This window comes from Labrus mixtus, chromosome 11, assembly GCF_963584025.1.
Source record: "Labrus mixtus chromosome 11, fLabMix1.1, whole genome shotgun sequence".
NCBI classification, from domain to species: domain Eukaryota; kingdom Metazoa; phylum Chordata; class Actinopteri; order Labriformes; family Labridae; genus Labrus; species Labrus mixtus.
In genome coordinates this window covers 4,084,328-4,106,175 of record NC_083622.1, presented here as the reverse complement: position 1 = coordinate 4,106,175, position 21,848 = coordinate 4,084,328, and the positions used below count along the sequence as shown (strand labels likewise).

At 41.0% G+C, this 21,848-nt stretch overlaps 1 protein-coding gene across 1 annotated transcript in view; it reads right to left on the bottom strand.

Moving 5' to 3' along the window:
- Window positions 1-21,848, bottom strand: part of nod1 (nucleotide-binding oligomerization domain containing 1) — a 475,392-nt gene that overhangs the window by 69,994 nt on the left and 383,550 nt on the right. The window lies entirely within an intron of this gene.

Sequence of the window (21,848 nt, the reverse complement as noted above, 5' to 3'; positions counted from 1 at the left end):
ACCCTCGACTTTTCCGGTTGAGAGATGACCGACTCTACCAACTGAATCACAGCCATTCTTTCATTTTACATTTATTTTTTATTTGCATTACAATGTGTTTGTTTACGTTGCACGATCTTTGGGTGAAATTTAAGCCATTATATTTGTACGACAGCTGGATTGGTATTGTAATTTAGAGGCTTCTACTGTTACCCATTTTAAGGGGTATCATTTTCAGATTGCTGGAGGGGTGGCAGATATTGTAATTGTTTGAGCTGAAATGAAATAAAAATATATTTTCTTCCTGGATATTGATCCAATTGTGCTCCAAAACAATAAGTGTTCATCAGACAGCAAAACCTCTCCCCAGGTGTAAATGAAACATTTCCCCATCTGAGTATGCTCCGTGGATTCCACGCTGTCTATCTCTCTCATTTGCGCAGATTTAGTGGATCTGGCTCATAATGATAGAGGTGGGCTGTTTGTCACTGATATTCAGATGTTAGAGGGTTCAGTGATAGACGACTGTCAGCCAGTGGCAATGCATGGTGGCTGACATCCCTCTAAGTATTTGTGTACCTGAATTAAACTGTTGTTGAAGAACAACTAAAACAATTAACTCATCATCTTGTTCTGTTTGTACAGTTTTTTTCTGTTTGTTTTCGCTTATAAGCTACATAAATCTTTATCCCAGGCGACCTTAAGCATAGTACATCAATATAGATTATTTTTTTATTATGGTATGTTTTGGCTGTAATGCTTTAAAAACATGGCCTCCAGAAAAGATGAGTTGGATCCTTGAAGCCTTTAGTATTTTTGGATTTCTTTAAAGGAGCATATCAACAAACAAATTGGCCGTTGCTCACTTTGATCAGTAATCCAGCCTGATTATAAGATTGTAAATCTGTATGGTGCTTCATTAAACACAGAGATTACAAGTTTACAGCTTTAGACAATGTTTTAAAAGTTAACTCCGATGTAATTTCAAAAACCATTAAAGAATGGAAGCAAAACATACAGTATTGCATAAGACACACGTCTGACCCAAATACATTGAAATAAATTAAGCTACACATGCTAGCGCATCAGACAGGCATTTTCCAAACACCTCTGCCAGCTTTGACAGTGAGGGTCGATGCAGCCGAATACAAGCGAGCCAAGAATGAGACAGCTAACTGTACCACAGGCCAAGCAGAGCACTCAAATCTGTCTGAAAGCTCCTCGGCAGCGACGCCTCCTCTCCACTCCCCGGGGACTCGACTGTCTGGGCAAATGAACAGTGCTGTGAGCGCTGTCCTAACGCCAAACTCCTCTCAGAGAAGCCTGAGCAGCAGAGACAAAGAGTTCTCCTCGGAGGATGGAGAAAACTCGTCATTAGCTTGTATTTGCACGGATAATTTTCTTCAGGTGTTTTCTTTCTGTGTCCTCTCCTCATCCTTAATGAGACCAGTTAAATGTGAGGTAAGTCGTTTTTCACTATTTCTCCGAATGATCTAGGAAGTTATGAGACAGGTAATACTAGAGAGGACTAGTAAATAGGAAAGAAACTTCTGCTAGTTTGGTGCTCTCTACAATGTCAACATCTACACATCTGTCCAAACCTTAAAAGTGACATATTGTCTTCCTTTACAAGAAGTTTAAATAAGTCTAGGGGCTCCCCATAATATGTCTTAAAAGTTCCTTGCTAAAAATCCACTCTGATCCTGAATTTGATCATGCCTATAAACCCCTCTATTTCAGCCCTGCTCAGAACAGACTGTTTCTGTGTCTGTAGCTTTAAATGCAAATGAGCTGTGTCTGACCACGCCCCTCTCCGGAAAGGCTTGGGTGGCTTGGGCTTGCTCGTTCCATGCCCTATTGTTTACAGTCAGAAGGCAGACTCAGAGGGCAGAACAAACACCTAGTTGTAGGAGTGTCACTCACCTGGGGGAGGGGTTAGTGCCCTTTGTGATGTCATGATGGAAAATCTCCAAACAGCCTGTTTGAACACACATTTTCTGAAAAGTGGAGCAGGAAAAGAGAGGATGGACTTTTCTCATCATTGAGGGGTTTGTAGACAGATCAGAGATATATATTAGTGTTAGAAAAACACGGTGAAGTGTATTTTGCATAATATGTGACCTTTAAAGGAGACTTCCACTACAAATACTTCCATGTCACAAATGATGTGCTGATGGCAGCTGACGCTGGTTCTCCATCTCTTCTCGTTCTCCTTGACCTGACAGCAGCATTTGACACCATCGATCATGCCATCCTCCTCAACTGCCTTTACTCTGTCATCGGTCTTTCTGACTCAGCCCTAGACTGGTTCTGTTCATACCTCACTGGAAGAACCGAACATGTCTCCCTTGGAGACAAAAAGTCCCGGACTCACCTTGCCACCTGCGGTGTCCCTCAAGAATCAGGCCTCGGCCCCACCCTGTTCAATATCTACATGGTACCCCTTGGCCGCGTCATCAGCCAACATGGAATTTCATTCCATTGTTATGCTGATGACACTCAAATATACCTAAAAACAAATCAAACTCCCTCTGCACCCCTGCCATCATCGACACTGACCACCTGCCTGGAGGAGATAGAGGCGTGGATGAAGAACAACTTCCTCAAATTGGGACAGCTCCAAAACAGAATTGGAAACAGATTCTACTTGGCACCCCACACCAGATCAGTTTCGATCCTCTCGACTGAATTGATCTGTCGGCAGTCAGTCGAGTCAAGAGGGAGAGATGTGGCAGGCTGCAGATTAAACCACATTAAGCCAAGAATGTCGTTTTGTTCAATTTGTGTTTTATGCATAGATTCATAGATACGATTTCATATGACCCTATTTTGTAAAAATATTACATCGCGGTAAAAAAAAGAGTCCACTTTGTAGCGATATTTAGCATCTTTCCCAGCGAGTTACAGTAACATATTTGTATCAACAGATTCTTTGTAAACTGTCAATTCATATGATACCAACGTTGTCGCGCTAGCAGCAAGACTGAGTTGCTTTTGCCCAAAAAACAATATTTTGAACGTCAGGTGAGACAAATGATAATGCAGTGTAAGAAGAATTAAAGTGAAGTCAGACGAAGAACTATTACAGCTTACTTTTAAAGTCATGGTAGAATCTAATTCAGATTTATTGTATGTTTACATTTTATCATTAATGCCAGTAGAATTTTTAAATCAATAAGCTAACCAATAAGATCACTTTAGACAATAAAAGCCTTTACAACATTAACTATAGCAAGTAAATAAGTAAAATAATGCTGCTGGAAATGTTTCAAATGTCTGAAAGGTGCATATATTACAAAGTTTAAATTATTTTGAGGAAATATTACAGTGATTATTTATCTTCCATTTTCAGGGTGTAAAACAAAGCATAGTTGTTCAAAGTTTTTATGGGTCATTTGTGTGATGGTCATAGAAATTTTCCAGGTTAGTTTGGACCGTGGTAGGGGCCCAGTGTGATATCTTTTCACGGGGCCCGGAGTTCCTGGCGGCGCACCTGTACACTAGCTCCCTATTTCATTCAGGATTCAATACAAAGTCACCCTTCTCACCTACCAGTGCACCCATGGAAATGCCCCCCCCCTCTATCTCAAAGAACTCCTCACCCCACAATCCTCCACACGAAGTCTCCGTGCTCCTCTGCTCCCAGTCTGTGGAACGCTCTCCCCGAGCAGCTGAGGGCTCCACAGTCTGCTGACACTTTTAAAAGGGCCCTAAAAACCCACCTTTTTAACAAAGCCTTCTGCTTGTGCTTGTAGTTTCGTCAGTTGCTCAGTTGATGAAATTTGTTTTTATTTCAATTTTTTTTTTTCCTGTAGCACTTTGAGATTTTTTTTGCAAAAATGTAAAGTGCGTTCCAAATTAAATGTATTATTATTATTATTATTATTTAAAAAAATTATTTTACTTTTGCTGCCAAATTAACACATTACATGGCTGTAGGAACGATAGAGGCATACTGGCTCATATTCAGGTAAATCTTCCTGCATATCAAAGTCGTGATTAATCAAGTGTGGTGAGAAAACAAACTGACCCTGTAATAGGCAGCCTGGCCAATTCCATATTATTTACACTATCATATTTAGACACTCAAATCCTGACATACAGTCTGTAAAAACATCTCAAAATAAATAAATACAATAATTATAATACACTATCTACAAACTTCCTGCCTGCTGGAGCAGCAGACACATTGTTCTGGCTTCTGGTTTAGTTAGTTAGAGCTAAAAGGCATCCAGCCATGACTTCCGTCTCCAGGCATTGCCATTGTTTCCAGTCTGACTCACAACTTGAGAAGCCAGAATGGAGTTGGAGACAGACAGTATCTAAGATCTGATTGTTAGCTGCCCATTTTAAAACCCATTCTAGTGGGGTGTAAGCACTCAAAATGCTTAAATCCTGGGTTCTCGTTGACTGGTAAATGTACACGATAAACACCAAAGAGTCGCTTGTTCCCTCGACTCAATCTTGAGGAAACTCAAGGTTTCACCCTCAATGTTATCTCAGTTTGTTGCACAAGAGTTTACTGATTTTGAAAGGGAGCTGGTCGCTCACCTTGGGTAATTTAAAGATTGCTGAACACGACTTATTCTGGGCATGTCCTCATGTTTTTGAGGCCAGGTTGGCCTAAAGACCTGCACAACACAGCAATTTTTGTCATAATTGGTGAGTTGTGTTTCTGTGTTTTAGAAAATGGTGTTCTGGGATTTGGTCTGAGATGAAGTAAAACTTTTTAACAGTGAAGATTTTAACAGTGAAATTAACGTTATACTTTCTCCCTCCGTCAGACAGCTCTGGAGGATAGACGAGCCAGAAAAAAAAGCCGAAGTAAAGAAGCAGCAAGTGAAGAAAACTTGGAGTCGGAGTCTGTGCTTGCTCTCTTTTTCTCTAACCTTCAACGTGTACATATGCGTGCAAACTCAAACGCACACACACACACACACATGCAGACGCAAACACAGGTATACACACACACAATGAACACACACACTCACTCACTCACTCACTCACACAGCCTTACCCAACTCCACTCTGCTCATGTGTGAAATGAGCAAGGGTCTTATCTCTTGGAAACACACCACTGAGCCAGAGGAGAAGTAGAGAGAGGGAGACACACAGTGGGAGAGGAGGGAGGAGAAAGAAGGAGGAGGGGGAGATAGATTGAGAGCGAGAGAGAGAGAGAGAGGGAGGTGTCACGTGGTGTGCATGCTGATGACTGTGGATTTTTGGAATCTGCTGCAGACTCTGGAGGTCTCGGGCTGAGCTATTATCAAGCTTCTGTTCCTCCATTACACCCCTTCACTGACCTCTGCAAGCTGGCAGCACGCTCCCCCCCCACCACACACACACACACACACACACACACACACACATACCTTTTTATCATATGACACTGTAGTTTGATTAGAGAGACGGCTTCAAGACAGACACATGTACAAGAAATGTCACAAGAGGTTGAAGGGTCAAAGCTTGGTGTGGGTCTCCTGCTGATTTAAGAACGAGAAGGAGCCTAAGGGAGACTTATCTGAGAGCATTGTTGTGGCACAAACTTGCCCGATTTTTACACCAAACAGAATCCTTTATTCAGACGAGAAAAATCCCTGTAAACAGGGGAAATGTGTCCTGTTTCCATCACTGAAGTAGATCAACTCCATATGCATGCTAATCCTTAATCTCTGCAAAAAAAGACAAATACAGACTCACATTTCTCTCTAAAGGCCCTGACACACCAAGCAGACGGCAAAGAACTAGTGGCAACAAAGGGCGCCTTTTGTCTTGGCCAAAAAGTTGCACTTGAACACACCGCAAAGACTACAGCCGACGGCCAACCACCACGTACGTTCTGCACATATGTGAGAGGAAATAACTCTCCATGCCAGCAGGCGACGGTACTCCGTTGTTATGATACGAGAAGATAATTTTCACACCGCTGTCGCTCACCACTCGTATTATAGGTAGCCTACTAATCGAGAATAATGTCTGATAAAAAGTAGAAAATGGCGCTGGACGTTGTCAGCCCTTGGTCTTTTAGTGGAAAAAGAAAAGAAGAGGCGGAGGCGACAAATTTTGAGAAACCACACTAATGGGTGAAAGCATGGATACTACAGCAGCATGCTCAGGGGGGTTTTCCTGAACCTGTGTCGAGAGCTGGAGACAAATGAACCCTCCAAACAACCAATCAGAAAGATGCTTCTCACCAACGCGAAAAAAGGCCGTCAGGTAGCAACAGAGCCGAACACATCGCAATAACTCGGGCAACCGACAGTCCGACTAATTTAACCCTCAAGGAGATATATGAAATATAAGTCGATCATCGTGAACAGAACCCATTGAGTTGATATTTTTTTTATTTATGTGGTTCTGTTATTCAAAATACATGTTTTTTTCTGATGAAAAAACTATCCAAGGATAAGATGAAGATATTAGTCAAAATGCTTTAACAAAAATAAAACATTGAATGAACCATTAGAGAAAACATTCTGTGTTGGTGGAAAAAGGGGAAGACTATAATTGCTGGCTTTAAAAACACACCACCTGCTAGGCATCAAACAGAACACTGACAACTTAAGAGACTAGTTGGTGAACAAAGTGAAGCATGTAGCAGCTAAGGAGACTACTGTTTCCCTCAGGAGCTGGCAGAGCTAGACTTTGTTATCCGGGTGGCCCAACTGAGCTACAGACTGATGCAGGGGTGGCCTGAAGTGTGAAGTGTTTGCTCACACTCATGCACATAAAAGAAAATAACTTATTTACCCTCTCTATTTCCACTTATAATATCTACTCTTACTTCTCTAATACAGGGGTAACATTTCAGCTTAACTGTTTAAGGACTTAAAGGAGCAATATGTAACTCTGACACCTGGCGTTTAAAACGGGTACTGCAGTCAAAAAGAGATCTGTCGATGTGCATGCAGGTTACCGTGTCACTGACACTGAAGCTTCAGTGTTTAACCAGATCTGCATTGCTCTTGTAACCTTTCTGCTTTCTAACATCTCTCCATGTCATTAGAAACATGAAGAGGCTTTTAGGTCGGGTAGAATCAGTTATGTCTAAACCAGTTTGCTTGCCCGCTTCCATCGCTGCAACACCTGACGGTTTGCCGTTTGCATGGCAAGCCTAGGGGCGTCCAAAACGGCCGTGTGGGATGCTTAAAAAAACCGCACACCTTCTCTGGTCAAAACAAATACAGTACCTGGCCAACAACTTGCATGTGCCCTATTGGCTGATACACACATATGTGGAGGCATTTGATTGGTTGTCCCTACCTTTTGGAATTTTTTTTACCTTTCCTTCAATTGTGCACCCACCCTATTTAAATGATGTTTGTTAATCTGTTTCTTGATGACCCTGATGAAGGCCACGAGCCGAAACGCCTCGGTCTAAATTGTTAATAACGTTGATCTTCTTACTACAAGTGTTGCTGGAGCAATTTGACCTCTACAGTCAAATACAGTCACAGGAATTGAGAGTTAGCTTAGGCGGAGGACATACTGGCTGCTGCAGTGTTGTCAGAGAAGCCAGGACTTTAGACATAGCCAAACAAAGTTTAGGACCTTGGGGTGTCCAATTAGATTTCTAGGTCGGCCCTGACCCCTTGCTCCTCCCCTGAGGAGCTGACAGAGATCAAAAGTGGTAAAACCATAAGAGTGTCAGTATATACTGTAACTTCCATTTTTTTGGGACCCGCTTTTGTTCTGCTTTTTGTAAGTATATAACTTACATTCATCAGGTGTCTGGAACCACAGCTTCAAATACAGGAAATAGATTTAAAAAAAAAACAGATTGGCTCCTGGATGTGTTAAATAAACCACATGTTATATAAAGTTCTGTTTTTTTTGGGACAGGTTGTTGTTTGGACAGGTAGTTGACTGCATCAGTTCTCACCTTCTAAAATCAGGTGTAGGATTGTTCTTGGCTACATTTCTATGAACTTTTCAACAGGCCTTTTTTTCCATCCTCAGTTGCCGAATAAAGGAAAAAAATATCTTATTTATCTCATACTGGCGTCAGCAGAAACCCTAATTTTAACCTCATGATTCAATTTGTATTAGCTACCGTCTCTTTAAGGCCCCCCTCCCAATGTGCCCACTTTCTTCTGATTGGCCAGCTCTCTGAAAAGCCTTCTGTGGGGCAGAACGCTGCAGGGCTGCCACAAGAGGCTTGAAGCCGTCTCATTAAATTCTTGGTTTCAAATCGCGTAATTTTTGCTTGATTTACAGAACAAACCGTTTAGCACCCTCTGATTTATCCTGGGATCACTTTTACCTCAGGTTCTGAAACTTTTCCCACGTCTATGGGTGTTACGGCTGCATGTTTCCCTGTGCTGTTTGTCCCTTCTTCCCTTCTGTTGTGTTCAGCTCGGCCCATGTAAAACTATAATTACTCATCAAGGTGCACCTGGCCTCAGTGCTTAAAAACCCTGGGATTACTCCAACATCAATTCAGCTCATGATCTGAAACTTTGCCCACGTTCTGCACATAGTTATATATATATATATCTGCAGGTCAGAGAGACGGCTTAGTTTTGGTGTGGGATCACATAACTCTCCTAAGATCTCCTGTAGTTTCCCTGACACGGTAAGAGGAAGCTGACATCTGCAAACTGTGTGATTGTGTGCTCATGTTGTTTGGGTCACAACCTCACAGATTTGTGAGTCAGGAGTTTTTCTGTTCACCTCCACCTGCATGAGAGCTCAGGAGCCAGAATAATCCCCATTTTTTCTTCCATCTACTTTTTTTTGTTCTACCACACGTACTCTGAAGATGTTTGCTTTGCATCTGAGAGTGGTGTCTCTACAGTGTGTTCCCCCCCCCCTGCTGTGCTGAGCGCCTGCTGTTCCTGAGTGCTACGGATTTTAACCACAGCCTGCTCCACTATTGAAATTGGTTAAACAGAAACTTTAAAAAGAAAATAGACACCCTACTGAGGGAAATAACAGGGAGGAATCATTAAAGAGACACATGGGAGTGATGTGGAAACAAAAAAATCCAGATGGGAACCGGAACAAAAGCAAGCAAAGTTTTAACCTTTAGTTTGACACATGCTAAATAAATGCTGTATTGCTTAAACAATCCTGGTAGCCGATCTCTAATACTTGAGTTATTTGGGAAGGAAAGACTGTGGCTAGATTACATGCAAGCAAGGCACAGGCCGAGGGGCCCAAGGTATCAGGGGGGCCCTGAAACCACAGCCTCTGTTTTGAGTGACTTGTTTTTTTAAACGTCAATTAACGGAAACTGTGATAAAACTGATAAAAATGTGTTTTTCTCAATAAAAAGAAAATGACAATTTAAGAATAGAGATTGATGAGTTCATGTTTTTACGTGTTAGGCATTTATTACGACAACATATAATAATAATAATGCATTTTATTGCACTATCCCGTCACTCAAGGTCACCTTAGAAAAACAACAACTACATGGAAACAGAAAAACCTAAAACAGCAATAGTGAGAAGGGCGTGGTCAGACAGAACAAGATAATCTAAAAAGGTGTGTTTGGAGCTGTGATTTGAAGGTGGGGAGAGAGTTGATGGCTATGGTTTGTGATAGAGAGTTCCAGAGACGGGGGGCTGCACGGCTAAAAGCTTGAGACCCCATTGATGATAGGCGGGCAGGAGGTGTGGTGAGGAGCATGGAGGAGGCAGGACCGAGGGTCCCAGAGGGTGTGTAGGTGTGAAGGAGATCAGAAAGGTACGGAGGTGCGATGTTATGGAAAGCCTTGAAAGTGAGGAGGAGAATTTTAAAGTCAATGCGATATTTGACAGGGAGCCGGTGGAGTTGTTGAAGGACTGGAGTGATGTGTTCGATGGAGGAGGTTCTGGTGGTGATCCGGGCAGCTGGACCAGTTGGAGTTCATGCAGAAGCTTGAAAGGTCAGAGAGGAGAGAGCTGCAATAGTCACTTTTCATACTGTATAACTCTCTGGGGCCAGGCCAACCAAACAACATGTTACACCCATCAGGTCATATAAACAGGCACTGAACATAATGGATCAGAAATCAGTCAAATGGCACCTTTGCCTCATTCTAAAGAAACACAATGTACTGAGTTTTGACAGTTTTGTGGCCTCACTCCAGAAACAATCCGTCAGCTAGTGAGCAAACCGAACAGCGTAATCAGAACAAGAGCTACTTTAGGCGGAAACTTCAGAGCACCAAAACACAGAACTACATTTGGTCAGTCATCTTTCTGTGTGAGAGGAACACACCTCTGGAACACATTACCATCTGAAATTTAACAAACAGACAGAGTTCAAGGTTTTTAAGACACAAGAAGTGAAACAGAGGCTGAAACAGAAGCACAAGTCTGTGAGCACTGACTGTTTCCTCTTACACTCCTCACTTCACTGTTTGGTCTTATTAAGTCTCTTCTTTGTATTGAGTTTATAATGTCTGTATTTGTGTAGTATCACTGTTTCTGTATTTCTTTGTTTTTGTTTTAATCCTCAAAGAGTCAGAAGCAGGTGTTGCAAATAGCCACGGCTGGAAATCTGTATGCACCTGTATCTACTTTGTGTTTTACATGTGAAGCAATGTTCAGTCCACATGTCCCTGTCAAATACACGATTAAAAACAAACAAGTATAAAGACAGAAAAACTCCAGGGATGACAACACAAATATACAAAACAACCACAGAAACACCAAAACAGACTAGCTATGGAGCAAAAGAAGAGCCTACAATGAGACAGATAATTTACTGTTAAATATGGAAAACTGAGAAGAATTAACAGTTATATTAGCACTGTGATAATTGCATGTTTTAAAGGTTATGAACTGCAGCTGTGCAGGTACTCTAGTCAGCATGCAGTCTGGGAATACAATTACAGATGCATCATGGGGAGTTATGAAGAGAAGCGAACATGGTTTAGTCCATGATCTAACAAAATGAAAGTGAAAGCACTGGTCAAAGCCAGGAGCATGTTGAGACTCAGGTTTTTCCCAGCACATATGCTTCCATTGATCTGCACAGCTCTCCTTCCCTCCCATTAAATCATGTCTCTGTGTGATTTCTGCTGAGGACTGGCTGACTTCTGCAGGTCTCTACTACCACCTTGTGGTAAACAGTTGGTATTGCAACGTCAAAAAAGTGTTACTCTGAAGTTGCTTCCACAACAATCACAGTGGTTGATTTGATGGTTTAACGACTTAAATCAGTTCTGCACAATGATGAAGAATAAAATGAGCACTGAAGATATGGATAAGGTTTTCTGAATGATTTATATCTGGTCGCATTCAGAAACCTTAGAGTTACATAAGAATGATTATGCCTGTAAAGGGAAAATTCAGAAATTATTCTCAGAAAAGATTAACTTCACTATTCTACAAATTACCCAACCTCTTACTTGTACTTTATCTCAATTATTTTATCTCAATCTCTTTTTATAATCCTCCCTTTCAGCAAGTTGAAATAAGTCTCAGAGCTCCCCATTACATGTCTGTGAAGTTTCTTGTTCTAAATCCACTCTGATCCTGTATTTGATCATGCCTATCAATGCCTCTATTTCAGCCCTGCTCAGAACAGCCCTGTTTCTGTGTCTGTACCTTTAAATGTAAATGAGCTGTGTTTGTGTTTGAGCACACATTTTCTGGAAAAGTGGAGCAGGCAAAAGAGTGAGAGGATGGAAATCAACAGGAAATATTTTCATAGCCAGGCATGTACTGGGAGAAGCTGTCCATACATTGTCAGACGGAGGGACTTAAACTCTGAATTAGAATTTACATTACGCATCAGCCACTCTTATGCTGAGCAATCATAAATGGATGCTCTGCCAAGCAAAGTGTGATGTATAGTTAATTCAATCCTTTGTGCTTACAGATGATCTGTGATGGAGGGTGGCTTATTACAAACATTGAGGCAAGATGTCTCTGTGCATGACTCCAGGATCTTCCGAGCATCCTCACTGGCACGAGGGTCTGCAGAAGACGAAGAAGAGAATTTGATTTCAACCAAAGGGTTTTCACTGAAGTTACATGTATATTGCATGGAATCTAATAAAGGGTAAGACCTTGATATCATCTTAATTCAAAGTGGTCGAACGAAAATAACTCATTAGGCACACATTGTTTCAATTTAAGTCTTAATACATGTAGGGAATTTCTCATGTACTTTAATATAGAATATCATGCCCAGTAAATCTAAAACTTTCTTATTCTGCAGGGGGGGACAGCCTGACGTTTTCAGGTGAGCCTGGCTTTCTTTAGCTATGTGGATGGAATACCCCCCGGCTCCAACAAATCTCAGCTGTCTTAAAAATGCTGTTGAACAGTTGGTTCTCAAGACAACCCATGAATTGATGAGTGCAATCTGGCGCAAGCTTGGCACCCATTGCAACACCCTGCATTTGTAGAAAACATCAGTTTCAAAAGGAAAATCATTATTTGACAAAATTAGGTTTAACATGTCAATTAAGAGTTGTATGGGAGGTATCAGGTCATCTCTTCTATTTAAACTCCTCAAAAAAAGTTTGGAAATGTTATTTCAGTCAATTATTTTGCCCCTTTAATAATACTCTCAAAATTAACTTAATGAAACAATTTTTCACAGGAAGCACTACTCTGGTTTGAATCATACTTATCAATTAGAAAACAATGTGTGTCCATCTCTGGCACCAAATCCTCTTACCTTGACTGTCCAACAGGGGTCCCACAAGGCAGTAATTTGGGACCTATTTTATTTACTATTTATATAAATGACCTTCCGGAAGTGTGAAGATTTAAACATTCAAATGTATGCTGACGATGCCGTTGTTTTTACACAGGGCAGAAATGCTCATGAAGTCTCACAAATTTTAACAACAGCCATGACCCAAGTGCAAAGCTGGGTCAAAGATTCATGTCTTCAATTAAACGCAAAGAAAACGGTCTGCATGATGTTCACTAAACAGCCAACCAGCCTTCAGCAGTCCGGCGTTTACCTGGAAGGTGTAGAGCTTAGTCTAGCTAATGAGTTTAAATATTTAGGCCTAACATTGGACCCAACATTAACATTTAAAAAACACAGCAAACAATTAACAAAGACGGTACATTTTATTCGATGATTTTTTTCACATATTGAATACTATATAACCACATGGTCACTTTCTGCTGGCACAACACTTAAACCAATACAATTTATTTTTTAAAAGGCCATAAAAATCTTTGACAAAAAGCCATTTTCGTTTCACCATTGCACTGTTTTAGATAAACATAATTTACTAAATTTTCATAATTTTGTTCATTTTGAAAATGCATGTTTTATACATAAAATTTTGCACGGACTTGCTCCTCCTCCTTTGAAGGGCGGTATAAAGCTGAAGTCTGCCAGTGGGATCGGCACCAGGGGCCACAGCCCGAGGAGACTGTGAGGTCCCCACAGGTCCACACAGACGCACTACATTCAAACTGTTCTGTCAGTCAAAGGAACTAAATATTGGAATATTCTCCCACTCACAATAAGAGACTCACAAACATATGCATCCTTCAAAACACACCTCAAACAGTGGATAAAAGAAAAACAAGTCTGTGACCACTTTTAACCTTTAACCTCTATTATTGTTTTGTGTCACTTGTGCCTTTGTATTTGTATTTGTATTTTATTTGTAATTTGTCTTTCTCTGTTACCTGCCTAGGGACAACAGATGGAATCTAGCACTTCTGCTATAATCTGGCATTTTTTACAGCTGTAATTGTTACAGCTGTTCATTAATATGCACTGTCCCTAACAAATAAATAAATAAATACTAATTGGTGAGATTTTTTAGCACATTTTTGGGGGGCGCTACCCACCAATTAGCTGTGTTGCTCATTCCACAAATGGACGATCCTTACATGTTATAGCCTACCTCGTTGTAAAGGTGACAAATCAGGCTTTCCAACGATATACATAATACAACACCAATTAATTATCAAAATAATTGACCGAATTAATGTTTCAAAATATTTATTTTTTGGAGGATTTGAATAACTGAAGGGACTTAAGTCTATTGGAATGAGGAATGTTGGTGTACAGACTGGTAACATCTGTTGACCGTCAGGACTAACATGTGCTAATTGATCAAGAAAACCATCCAATTTAAGGTAATTTCACAACAATGGTCCTTAGGCATCAACACAATTAGAAAGGGGTTCTGTAGGGACCCTAAACCTTTAACAAAATGTCTACCTGGTACATTGATGAGAGATTTGTGGACTGAAGGGACTTCAGTATTTATATCATATCATCATTCTTATCTTATCAAGTGAATATAACCACACTGTCAGCTGCTGTCTGTTTGTGCTCCGAGCAGCCCCACAAACATCACTGGTGTTTTTCTCACAGCACCTGGAGCAACGACTGTGACATAGCATTACAGAAGCTAGAACAGTTTTATCATATTTACCCCACAGGCGTGTGTGTTTCACCAGCCTGACATAAAAAAAACAGCTTTCTGTATAACTGTCCAAATATGTCTACAAAGCCATGATGAGTGGGGTTAATGATAACATCAGGTTGGCTGCTGGTTGGCACTTTTCCTCTAACACAGACGGTAGTGTGACTGAACTTTTCATTAGACTGAAAGTAACTGCTGTACAGTAATGTCCTTTTTTCATGAACACAGTAAAAACAGACTCCTTTAAGAATTAGGTTTTGGTAACTGTTAGGTTTTGGTTTCATTCAAACCCCTGAGAAGAGACTGACACAGGTAGTTGGATGTAAAAAAAAAAAAAAAAAAAAAAAAAAAAGCAGCAGGCAGTGGAGGCAGGAAGTTGGCTGGCCAGAAAAGTTCTCCTCGAGACGACAGGAAAACTCAGACACTGAGACTGGTGAACAGCGAGGCACACCGGAATACATGAGCCCCAAAAACACACAGGTAAGTACAAAAATATCAAGAGCAGCAAACACTGCAAAAATAAGCAGCTCAACAACACAAAAAAAAAAACACCGGAGGAAACAGTGAGAACGCAGAGCACTACCGAACGAGACAGAATTATCTGGCAGAGTAGTGGAGTGAAGACCAGGGGTGCATTCAAATAAGTCTTTTTTTCTTAAGAAGGTTCCTAACTGAGTGAAATGACCCGGAAGCATCTAAGTGGCGGCCATGATGAGAGCTGTTTGAGTTCTCTAAAAGCTAAGGAAAGGTGGGTCAATGCTTCCTTTATAACCTCCTTTAGCACAGGATACACTGGACCATCCTTTACCAAAGGAGATGAGATAATGCCATCCCACAATTCCTTGCGGCCACAACATTTAAAGTGAGTCGCACATCCGACCATTCAAGAAAACTAACGACTTAATTCACTTAAGAATGTTTTGTGCAGTTGTACATTTGAATGCCAAAAACATGATGTATATCTTGCATAAATGTAACAATTAATTTCATGCAATCGTACTTATTTTGGATTAATGTTGATTTGTGAGTTTCCACAGTGGTTTCACTTTTGTTACTCGTAGCCTATATATTCATATTGAACCACGGCAGACCCACGTCATTAACCTCTGCCGTTGCATATTAATGTAACCTAGTAGAAATGTAGTCGGATTGTCAAAAGAACACGGTCGCCTCTCCCCAAGTCCTTTATGAATTGTCTTTAACCGCATGACGTTTTTCCCGGGGTTAAGGTAAAGAGGATAGTGAAAGGGGATAGGGGGGACGATCCGAATCCACCTCTGGCTTTTATAGTCAAGATGATGAGCCGAGGGGAGCCAGGTGAGCCGAGGGGAGCCAGGTGAGCCGAGGGGAGCCAGGTGAGCCGAGGGGAGCCAGGTGAGCCTCGTCTGCTGCTGAGAGGAGAAGCCAGCCCCCCCGGCTACACTCACATACCTGCAGGAGAAAAATACAGAAAGGGAAGGAGAGAGAACAAACATATAAACCCCTCAACAGCAAGCTGCTCTAAAACTGAACATTATAAGACAGTATTTTTGTGGTTTAAGATGCCAATCTGGGTCGTTTGAGGCTCATTGGTTAGTGTGCGCACGCCCCATGTATAGAGGCTGTAGTCCTCCAAGCGGGCAGCCTAGGTTCAGATCCGACCAGTGGGTCCTTTCCTGCATGTCATTCCCCTCTCTCTCTCTCACCCTGATTTCCTACTCTATCCACTGTCCTATCTCTCCAAGAAGGCACAAAAATCCCCAAAATAAATCTTAAAAATAAAGACCGCCGATCTTATCAGAAACATGTTGCCCTACATCCCACCACCACTGCCTACTACTGCAGGTAGACTGTAAAAAAATATATATATTGTATAACTATAGATCTCTGTCTTCAGACTCACTAGGGGACAGTCACATTCTTTTGTAATCATAGCAAACTTTCTATTTTCAAACTCAAATATATTACCCTCTTTTCTATAGATAAAGGTTTTTGCATAATTTTTTATGACTCAAACCAACCGTCACTGTGAATATATATGTATATATATATTATTTAATTTAAATGATCAATCTACGCACTCTTATTTATGTAAATACTGTAATTGATATGTTAATTGACCCATCTGCCACATAACTGCATTTTACTTATTATCATGTTACTTCAGCATCTTTTGCACTATTCACCACTGCACTGTTTCATGTTTAGTCATGTACATATTAGTATTTTCTTATTATGTTTATTGTTGATATTTAATGTTGTACCTGTACATAAGAGAGCACAGTTCACTCAAGTTAAATTCCTTGCGTGTGTAAGCATACCTGGCCAATAAATCTGATTCTGATAATCTCTATCGTCGAAAACGATAGTGATCCTTAAGGAGACAATAGATTTTCATCCCTACGGAAAACTGATACCATCCACTCAGGCAGACGTGTCTGTGTTGTATGTTCCCCCCAGTCCCTCAGTCATTCAGACAGACCATTAGGCCCCATTATCTCCGAGCGGTCAAGCTCTCCAATGAAGAATAGAAAGAAAAAGGACCAGCCGCGGAGATGACAAGCAGGGTGATTAGGACTATTAAAACCTGACTCAGCTGTTGGAAAAAAGCTCAAGCTGTCACAGTGAATTTGTGGGAGCTGATCTGTTATCGCCTAATAAAGCTGACTGATGCTGATTTAGCAAACAGAGATAGACCTTTTTGTTCATGCAAGACACTTTATTAAATTCCAGGATCAGCTTTTACATCGCTCTCTTCACAGCAACCAGAACTGTCATTTAACTTTGCACAACATGGCAATTACAACAAATCTACGTCGATACACCCTCTGCGTTGTCTCAGTGCACCAGTGTCCAGTCTTACTGTTGCTTAAGATGAACCTATTACTGTCAGATTGACATCACTTTGGACTAATGCAGCTGCTAAATAATGTAACATTAATGTAACATCACCGAGCTGACCGGTCAGGGAGGAGCAGTTCGCACTTAAACTCAAGGAAAACACAACAAAGTAAAGGATGCTTTCCTGGCCTGTGCAGCTAATTTCCTTCTGTTATCATTTACTGCAAATGTCCACTTTCATGGGAACTATACCGCAGTGAGCCAAGAGAGCAGCGAAAGGACGATCAATGGGGAGCTTTTCAGCTATTAAGCCATCCTGCTGCTCCTACTATGGATTAAAAAAAACTGCTTTGCCTCATAATTAAAGAATGCCAAACGTTGTGTGAAGAGACAACTTACAAGCAGGATATTATTAGAAAACAGGCGAAGATCAGACATCCATTAAGGGACAAGCACATAGGACAATGTGTCTTTGAGGCCAACCTGTCATCTTTCCCGACACAAACTTCAAAAAGCAGAGGGGATTTTGTTCCTCCCATTTCAGAGAATGATTTAGGTCAGAACAGTATTAAGTGAGTATAGGAGCAGAGCCTCTGACAATCCAATGTCTCTGAAGTCAGAAAAGTTTCACAGGTACTGTAGAAAGTAAGTATAACTGTGACGTCTTGAGTTTGTCCACTGTGTGTAGTCGGGTCAGGAATGATTGACAGATCAGTTGACGAATGCAGCTCCTGCAAAAAGACCCAGCTTTCGTATCCTGTGTCGACGGCTCAGTGTGAACTGAAAAGAGATCGTTCGCATTACGGAGTATTCTAGCCAGGTCCCATCTACCCTTTCTTTTTTTGTTTCTCAGTGCCGACCCAGAGTCCCATAGCAACTGCTGCACCAGAACTAGCGATCATAACTAACGTAACACAACTTAACTCATTACTTCATAGAGCATTTGAAATGTCAAGGCCCCTGCTTTTTTAACATGCCTATAGGTAGCGTTTCAATTGAGTTGAAATGCGTCAAATTTATTATTTAAAAGTGTTTGTAGTAAAGATCACTATTTGTTTCCTTTCACTTCGTCTCTTTTCCTACTGCGCCTCCTTTAGTACACTTCCTGGTTTCTCACTCTCTCCACTCCCCCTTGATTGGTTGTCGTTTGCACTCAGTGACTAATTAATTAGATTGAAGTTACCTGCCTACTCCTTATTTAAGACTGCACTCCCTTGCACTTATGTTTTCATCCTCACATGGGGCGGCAGTTCAGCAATGCATGGGTGTTTAATCCCATGTGTGTCTTCTGTTACCCTTATGATCTACCTTATTTGAGGACATAAACTTGTTACATAAACTCATGTCTTGTTGGATTCCTGCATCCTGACCCGATGCCCCCATGGTGATAGTACCTCAACTTTGAACCCTGTGTTTAACTCAACCGCTTGAGAGCTGGCACACAATGAATGGCATGACATGTTGGGCCAAGAAAGACGCATCGGATGGTGTGGTAAGTATTGTCTGTTTAGGCCAGATCACACATTAGGGTGGTAATTGTTGACTACTGGGAACACCTGGGCCCGGTGCTCCCAGGCTATATAATCAAGGCCTAGTTGGTTGCTTTTGGATGTGGTTCGTATTGTTTGACTTGTTCCTCATTTTTTTTTTTTTTTTTTTTGTTCTTTTCTTTGCAGGCTGCAGCGTGGCCTCATATTTTATTATGCTTTTGTACACTTAACAACATACGCACTACATTATCTCTCATGCACACCCTACAAGTGTCCATTCTGTCAGGTCCATGTTTGAAAGATGGAACATTAGGAAGAGCCCCGGACCAGATATGATCACTGGCAAATTTCTTAAAGTATGTGCAGATCAGTTATGTGACGTTTTTACAGATCTTTTCAACTTGTCACTCACTGTGCGTAAGGTTTTCAAGTTGTGGAAAGATTCTATTGTTGTACCTGTGGCTAAGATCAATTCTCCCAAAGAGCTGAATGACCTGAGGCCTGTGGCTCTGACTTCAGTAGTAATGAAGACTTTTGAACAATTGGTAGAAAGAGTTCTGACCAATCACGTTCAGGGCCTGCTTGACCCGATGCAATTCGTCAATACAGCCAGTGAAAGAATCGGCGCTCGGCAGCTTTCATTGTCAGATATCTGGAACAGACAAGTTGTTCACGAAAGCAAAGTCTATCTTGTCCCGCTCTGGCCACCCTCTCTAAAACCCTTTTCACACATACGAGAATCTCCTGGAAAAACTCCGGAGATTAGTCTACCCAGAGTGCATTTTTCGTGCAGTCTTTACCAGGAGTTTCTCCGGCCAGACCCCTAGTATTTTTTTCCGCAGAAAGTTCGAGTGAGCTGATGTCTGAACGCGGCAGCATATACTCCGGAGATTTGAATTCGAGCCAATGGAAAGAGAATGGCGTTTATTAACAGCTTCAGAGGAATTTGTTCTTCTCCCCTCAGGTCGGCGGTACAGGCTGCCCAGGGCTAAGGCAAACAGATATAAATTTTCATATGTTCCTTGTGCAATTAATGCTCTTAATCTTCTTTAAATCCTTGACTGCACTTTCAAGCAGAGCTATTGTACTTTTATATTTATTTATTTATTTATACCATTTTGAGTGAGACTTCTAAACGAACAGTGACATCTTTTATGTTTCTTGGTTGTTTCATCAGGTTGTGTTGCACTGTCCTACGTCTGTTTTATCTGTTGTGTTTTTGTGTCCACTGCTGCAAATCAAATTTCCCTTCCTGGGACAATAAAGAACTGAACACTTCTGATTATTCTGACATTCACACTCTATACTTACAGTATTTAGTTGATCATTTAATCATTTGATATCTGTTCAATAAATTACTTTTGTTACTCCGTAAAATGGTGTGTGTGTCCCGTATTTGTCAAGCCCAAAGAGCCAGGGTGTGACAGATGGATCCTTTGTTGGCTGAGGATAGAACGACGTGTTTCCTTGCCGCAGTGAAAGGAGCCTTCGAAATGGGACTTCAACCCCTGCTGTGATGGTTATCGAATGCGCCCTCGGAAGGGCGTTGTTTAGCATTGTCGTTTCAGCAGCCATGGTTTATGACCTATAGTGCACAAGGAATTAAACATTAACTTCAGTTGTTTCACAGTCAATCAATGCACTGGATCAACACAACTACATCAATGACTTAGTATAGTGACCAAACTAAACAGACATGCCTTCCTTAATGCCCTGCTTTAACACACTTCTTGCCTCCTCATTGTTTACTCAAATTGATTTTGTAAACCGTGAGATGTTTTCACTTGAAGTGCTGTAGTTGTTTTTGGGGACTCTAACTGGAAGTGAGCCATTAACAAATGAGTCCAAATACATGAGTAGCAGAGAGGTAACTGCAGCCTCACAGTGCCAAAAAACACCCAACACTAAATCTGTCTGTGCAGGAAATTGGCCCTTTGTTAGCTTTTTAAACAGCCACTGAGATTTATTTTGTTGGACTTGGCACGCCAGTTCATGATCTCTAGACAATGCAAGAACAAATATTTAATCTAAATTACTTTATTGATTATTGACTATGTTATTTGGATGTGGTCTTCACTGAAAAACTCTCCTGTGGGACATGCACGTTTATTGCATTATGGTGTGATAAACTTTTGAACTGCAGTTTGTGATATGAATGTTTCCTCTGTTCTTCGTGATGATTTAAGCAAGCAACTGTCTCCTGCTTTTATCTTTCTGCAGGTACTTTCCATGTGACGCAGAAGTTATATTCTCTTCACAAACACAGCAAGCCCTATTTTTGACATCATCCTCAGTCACCTGCAGTAGCTAAAATTAAGCATTTTCATCTTTAGGCTCAGATTAACTGGCCCATGAGTGACTTCATTAAGTAATTAGCTGATGTGAAACACAGACCATATTACCCTTGTGCTTATAAAATCAATCTATTCATTATAAACATGAACTTTGAGGATTCAAAACATGTCTAACAGCTCATCAAAAGACTGTGTAGTCGTCGCTGAGAAGACAGAGCTTGTGTGACTTTACTGCCCCCCTCTGATCACTCTGGGTGTTTGAAGGTCTTCATTAAAATTCCTCTGGAGTGATTCAGTTCAGCATGACGCAGAAAAAAAAAGTGGTATATAGTGATAACAGATAGGCAGCCAGTGGCAGGGGAAGAAAGACCAAACTCATGACACAAAGTATGATCACTCTCTCTCTCTATCAGGGTCACATCCACATGTTGAGCTCAGTGAGCACACAGCAAAAGACAGATTTATTTTTGCCTGGAGTTCAATCAGCTCGTGCACACACGTGGCCTCATGGACCACAGCATTCAATATCAAGCGTGTCCTGTATTTCTGTTTCTCAATTAAGGAACATAAAATAATATCACAAATTCATCAAGAGTGCTATACAAGCTCAAGTCCATTTACCATTTTAACTGTATTCAGCTTATTGCTGTTACTTCAAACAAACATCTTATCCAACCTGACATTAGTAGTAGTAACAGTCTAAGGGGCTTTTTTTTTCTTTCATGGAGCCGTTGGCTTTTTAGCTACTTGATGTCTTTTAAAATATCCTGTGACATGAAACCATATTACTAAATCTAATGAATTGTTTTGGTCTGTCTAATGTAATAATCACATAAAGGTTTCCATCCCCAAATAGGATGACAATAAAGATCCTAGAAGTCATTAAAACTAATATCTCCAAATAATTTGTTATTAACT